Genomic DNA, 6,563 nt, shown 5'->3' on the forward strand with positions numbered 1-6,563 from the left:
CCTTTAGATGGAAAAATAGGTTTTTAAGAAATCAGTACCTTTTTGGTAAGGCTTGAAGATAACCCGCCACTGTGCATCAGACGCTGGGAGACATCTAGCTCAGGGGTCTTCAGACGTGGCCCTTTTGTGACTTGTGGACTTCAGCTCCCAGAATTCCTCAGCCAGCGTGCCTGGCTGAGGCATTCTGGGAGTTGAAGTCCACAAGTCATAAAAGGGCCAAGTTTGAAGATCCCTGCTCTATACATTAGTCTATTATTCTATTCCAGGGGTCTTCAAACTTGGCCTTTTTATGCCTTGTGGACCAACTCCCAGAATTCCTCAGCCAGCATGCCTGGCTGAGGCATTCTGGGAGTTGAAGTCCACAAGTCATAAAAGGGCCAAGTTTGAAGACCCCTGGTCTGGTGGTTAAGGCACCAGCCTAGGAAGCAAGAGACTGTGAGTTCAAGTCCCACTTTAGCCATGATCGCCGGCTGGATGACCTTGTGGGAAAAAGAGGAGGAGGAGGAGGAGGAGGAGGAGAAAGGAAGGAAGGAAGGTGTATTGGCTATGCTCGATTTCTTGAGTTATTTGTAAAAGTAGTAAAGAGTAAAAGAGTAAATTGACCAAAGAGAAAAATCAACAAAAAGAGGACTCCACGATCACCTTGTCCCCAAAGCCTGGGAGCATAATTAAGACTTCCCTAATTTCCTGAACAGGAGAAGGATCGTTCCGGTCTTCCGTCATGAAAGTCACCGTTCATTGGCTGTCGCCATTGACCCGACCTGCCCTCTATGGTTTCAACAAGGCCTTTGGCCAAAGGTCTGGGACCTTTCTGTGCCTCCCAATATTTCCGAAAGGGGAAAGGAGATGATGCGACTTGGGAGTTTTGCTTTGTGGTTCAGCCAAAACTTGTGGCGTCTCCTGCCGCCGGCGTTTCCGTTTGAACGTGGCCGGGATGGGGAGGATGGGTCTTCCTTTGCCTGGCATCTTTCAACCAGAGCTTTGTAGTTTTTGCTTCTATTGGCGGGCTAGAATTAATTTCTTGGGATTTGTCTTTTTTTCTTGAGCTCCGATTGGGTCTAATGAATTCATAATTCATTAATTTGAAAGAAAGTAATAAGTGTCCCCCCCCCTTTTATGAGCAACAGTATGCTGGCGGTTCTTAACATGACTGGCAAGACTGCAATTCTTTTTTCCCCCCTCCCTTTCCTGATTTTAAGCTCATTAATGCAGTTTGCTGGCTTCCTAGCCAAGCCGACATCTCTCCAGAATTCAGTTAGGTACTTCTGCAAACCACGATAACCCGGGGTAGCCACGTCCCAACAATATTAACTTCAACAGCCTCACAATTCAATTAATCTTATCTGTCTAACTCCCAATGACAGGCGGTAATTAAGTAAAAAAAAATAGCATGGTAATCCAAAGAGTGGCATTCACCGTTGACTGCCTCCTAACCACGAAGGAGCCCCCAAACTTTCAACACGTTCCCAGAAGAAATAGGATAGCTCGTTTCTCGCTAATCCAACAGAAGGCGCGCTTGGATCTGAATTAATTTATTCATTGCTTTGTTTTATGTTAGTGAAAAATGGCTTTAAAAAATTAAAATTCAAGGCAAACAAAACAGAGAGAGAGGTGAACAGGTAATGTTCCAGCACTCCCTTTTTTTTTTTTTTGGTCCATATTTTCTTTCTGGATCTCTCCCACTTAACATTAGAGCAGGAGCTTGCTGACTATTTCAGAGGAAAAACATCGCTTTGATCTATAGAAATTTTGGGATATATATCCTTTAAAAAAAAAAAGCTTTGTTTCAAGAGCCTTTGTAGCTGTCAGTGAAAGAGGCTTCTCCTATGGGAAACACAGGAACTTACTGATAGAAGAGAATGTTTGAACTGTGGGTGCTCTCTGAGAATGCTTTCTTGCAGACGTTTCATGACCCAACTAGGTAACATCACCAGTGCTAGAAGAGAGTGGGGGTTGAGGAGACGAGGGGAAGGAGGAGCTGGTTATCTTTGGTGCTTTCTGAGCGTGGGAGTTTAGAGCAGAGTCCACCCTCCCTTTTAGCTCTGATCTATCTAGCACAGATTTATTATTATTATTATTATTATTATTATTATTATTATTATTATTATTATTATTATTATTATTATTATTATTATTATTATTATTATATAAACTAAATTTGGGTCCACCCTCCTGAGGAAGCGTGGACATGAAGAGTGATGAAAACACAATCCACTAGCATTTGGAAAACCATGTGTGGTAATCACTGCCTCTGTAGAAATTGTCGCCTTCGCTGTCTGCAAGCACCCAAACTTTGATCACATGACTGTGAGGGTGCTGCAACAGCCGAGACTTTGAGGACCAGTTGTAACTACTATCCACTCAGCAACACTATCATGGTTGCTGAACAAATGGTCACTAAGCAAAGACTATCTGTGCACAAATGGGCTTTCCTTATCAAGCACCTGTGTGTGGGGTGCCCGGTCCTCTCTCTGAGCTTGTTTATTTTCTTGCAGACGTTTCATGACCAAACTAGGTAACATCATCAGATACAATCAAGTTCAGAAAAACTTTCAGTGTTGGAGCATTCACTGCTTCTGGAGGCAGGTTGTTCCACTGGTTAATTGTTCTCACTGTCAGGAAATTTCTCCTTAGTTCTAGGTTGCTTCTCTCCTTGATCAGTTTCCATCCGTTGCTTTTTGTCCTGCCTTCAGGCGCTTTGGAAAATAGCTTGACTCCCTCTTCTTTGGGGCAGCCCCTGAGATATTGGAACACTGCTATAGTGTTCAATAGAATAGAATAGAATAGAAATAGAATAGAATAGAATAGAATAGAAAATAGAATAAAAATTAGAATAGAATACAATAGAAAATACAATAGAAAATAGAATAAGGATTGGAATGGAATGGAATGGAATAGAATAGAATAGAATAGAATAGAATAGAATAGAATAGAATAGAATAGAAAGGGACCTTAGAGGTCTTCTAGTCCAGCCCCCTGCTCAAGCAGACTAGAAGATCTCCTTCCAAGTGTGTTATTCTGTTGTTTGTGTTTGAAGTAATGGATGGAGAAGGGAGGAGATGTTTTGATAAGGGAAATCTCCTGACTGGTGGGGTTGTGAAGGGCAAAGAGCAAACTTCTGCCAACAGATCCCTAATGAATCAGTTTGGAAGCAAAGATTCTGGGCTTAATTTTGCTGATGAGCTTTTTTTTTTTTTCCTTCGCCAGGTATGCTATACCTCCAGAGCATGGCAAGAGGCTGGAAAGACTGGCCAAAGGTAAGATTATTACGTACCTCAACGGGGTTGACTCTGCGCCTGCTCAAGGGCTAACTTAGGATAATTGAATCAATAATGTTACACAGCCGTTGATGCTGCATAATCTGAGAACATGTCTGTAGCTGTACATAATATAATATAATAATAATAAAGTTGGGAGGGACCTTGGAAGTCATCTAGTCCAACCCCCTACTCAGGCAGGAAACCCTATACCATTTCAGACAAATGGCTGTCCAGTCTCCTCTTAAAGACTTCCAGTGTTGGAGCATTCACAGCTTCTGGAGGCAGGTTGTTCCACTAGTTAATTGTTCTAACTGTCAGGAAGTTTCTCCTTAGTTCTAGGTTGCTTCTCTCCTTGATTAGTTTCCATCTGTTGCTTCTTCTCCTTCCTTCAGGTGCCTTGGAGAATAGCTTGACTCCCTCTTCTTTGGGGCAGCCCCTGAGATATTGGAACGCTGCTATCATGTTCTCCCTCGTCCTTCTCTTCATTAAACTAGAGATACCCAATTCCAGCAACCGTTCCTTATATGTTTTATGAAAATGAAAAAAAAAATTGAAAAATGAAAATGGAAAAATCCCCCACAAATTATAGTTTAATGCAGGGGTCCGCAGCTTCATGTGCATGTGCCGGGTGTGGTAGCATTTGAAACCATTCCCCCCTGGTCCATGGAAAAAAAAATTTCCACAGAAGATGCGGGGTTTTTCACGCTGTGCCACCCAGGCATGTGCACCTGAAGCTGGTTCTGTGGAAAACAAGTTTTTCCGTGGAACCGGTCCCTGGTTCTCAAAAGATTGTGGACAGCTGGCTTAATACACAGTATTATGATTACTGGGAGCGGTCCTGAATTTCTGCCTGTGAAAAAATTTACTTAGAAGTGAAAGGGTGATATCAAAAGGAGGATCATTTATCTGTCTTACATTTAGTAGGCTTCAATTTTCCTCCATCACGCCGAGACTTTTGTCTTCATGCCCCTTGGCCTCCTTAACTGTGGTTAAGAATATAACTGTGAGTCGCCGTTATATTACACCTGACTTCCCTATTCTTAAAAATAATCAAGATAAAGTGAGCGCCCAGGAGAAATGGTAGAAGACTCACTCAAAAGAGCTTATGCCATATGTTTGTCATATGAACCTCAACGGAAGCTTCTTCTTTATATAATCAGGTCCAGGGTCATTTACAATGTTTAAGACCATCACTTTGGCTCGGGCTCAACAGAATTGGCATTAGCTACAGGTAGTCCTCGACTTAACGGCCATAATGGAGCTCAAAATTTCCATTGCTAAGCGAGACAATTAAGTTAGTTCTGACCCATTTTATCAAGGAGAGAAGCAACCTAGAACTAAGGAGAAACTTCCTGACAGTTAGAACAATTAACCAGTGGAACAACCTGCCTCCAGAAGCGGTGAATGCTCCAACACTGGAAGTTTTTAAGAAGAGACTGGACAGCCATTTGTCTGAAATGGCATAGGGTTTCCTGCCTGAGCAGGGGGTTGGGCTAGATGACCTCCAAGGTCCCTTCCAACTTTATTATTATTATTATTATTATTATTATTATTATTATTATTATTATTATTATTATTATTATTATTATTATTATTATTATTATTATTACCTTTCTTGCTACAGTGAATCACTGCAGCGGTTAAGTTAGTCCCACGGTTGTTAAGTGAATCCAGCTTCCCCCGTTGACTTTTGCTTGTCAGAATGTCACAAAAGGGATCCCATGACCCCGGGACGCTGCAACCGTCATAAATATGAACCCGTTGCCAAGCATTTGAATTTTGATCTCACGACCACGGGGACGCTGCAACGGTCGCAAGTGTGAAAAGCGGTCATAAGTCACTCTTTTCAGTGCCGTTGTAACTTCAAATGCTCACTAATGGAACTGTTACAAGTTGAGGACTACCTGTAATTTGTGTTCTCTAAACTGCTGCATTTTGTCTTTCTTGATTTTCAATACCCGTAAAGCCTCACTCTTGATGTACCCACTGACGTGCATCTTTGCGGGGAGGGAATAATAATAATAATAATAATAATAATAATAATAATAATAATGATATTAGTCAATTGCAAAAGGCAGCCTTACTGGGAACCGCTTCCATCCTGCGACGATATCTGTAATACCATCAAACATCCACATCTGCCTATCCCAGGTCCTGGGTAAGGACTCGATAGGTCAGTGGTGGCGAACCTATGGCACGGGTGCCAGAGGCGGCACTCTGAGCCCTCTCTGTGGGCACACGTGCCGTTGCCCCAGCCTTGCCTCCCCCCACGACCCCCTCCTCACCAGCAGCTTTCCTGGAGGAGAGTCGCCCCTGAGCGTAGCCCACTAAGGACATGGCAGCCAGGCAGCGTAGACAAGACTCTGCCCTCACACCCCATCGCGCACAATTGATGCTGCGGGGCGCGGGCAGAGGGTATGGCCGCCATGGCGCTGCTGGGTGATCTGCGACGGAGCCTGGAGGCGGTGAGTGGCCCTGTGGGCAGGCGGGGTGGGGGCAGAGTTGGGGCGGGGCAGGGGTGGGACCAGGTTTTGGGCACTTGGTCTCTAAAAGGTTCGCCACCACTGGGATAGGTAGACAAAATGCCAAATCCAGTCTGAACATCTGGCTGACTGTGCGATGATTCATAATAATAATAATAATAATAATAATAATAATAATAATAATAATAATAATAATAATAATAGGCAGGCAGGCAGGCAGGCAGGCAGGCAGGCAGTTATCGGGCTGCACCTTCAATGTCAAATAAATAGGAAAAATACACGAGGTGTCCAGATGAAAGAAAGCACCATCAGCTGTCTGTTGGGAAGCCATTCCCTCCGGTGACATTGCACAAAATAGAAATAACATATTGAAAACCAGTGACTGGAAAATGAGAGCCGCAAACCAATTTTTTTTTATTCATACCATTTTCTCTCGGTCATATGTCAAGCTTTACAAAAACCACCCTTTTCCACCAGCGTAAAATCTCCATAAATCTCGATTGCCCGTAAGAAGATGTAGTCGTAGTTTGGGGTTCAAAAATAGAATTTGGAAGTCTGTATTAAATTGAATCTATGGGATATTATTTCTTTGCTACCCTTTGGGTTTTTTGGGAAGTTAATACTGTATTGTAATCATTTGGTCAAGATACGTGGCTTTTCTATTAGCTGTTCCATCAGGAAGTGGATGAGTACGTGTTTGGAAAAAAAATTAATTTGATTCTTGGTGTGGTCATGAGTTCTTCTCATAGAAGAGAATGTAGCTCAGGATTGAACTGTTGAGGTCCTTGGTGCCTTCTGGGCTTGGTTGTCTTCTTGCAGA

At 43.0% G+C, this 6,563-nt stretch overlaps 1 long non-coding RNA gene across 1 annotated transcript in view; it reads left to right on the forward strand.

Annotated features, from left to right (window-relative positions):
• The first annotated feature begins 3,206 nt into the window (after window positions 1–3,206).
• LOC107299211 overlaps window positions 3,207–6,563 on the forward strand; it is a 28,162-nt gene continuing 24,805 nt past the window's right edge. Inside the window, exon 1 of the long non-coding RNA XR_001549173.1 lies at window positions 3,207–3,257. This is a non-coding gene — a long non-coding RNA (uncharacterized LOC107299211). The remainder of the gene's footprint in view (window positions 3,258–6,563) is intronic.

The sequence above is a fragment of the Protobothrops mucrosquamatus genome, unplaced genomic scaffold (assembly GCF_001527695.2).
Source record: "Protobothrops mucrosquamatus isolate PMUCROS unplaced genomic scaffold, P.Mucros_1.0 scaffold4676, whole genome shotgun sequence".
NCBI classification, from domain to species: domain Eukaryota; kingdom Metazoa; phylum Chordata; class Lepidosauria; order Squamata; family Viperidae; genus Protobothrops; species Protobothrops mucrosquamatus.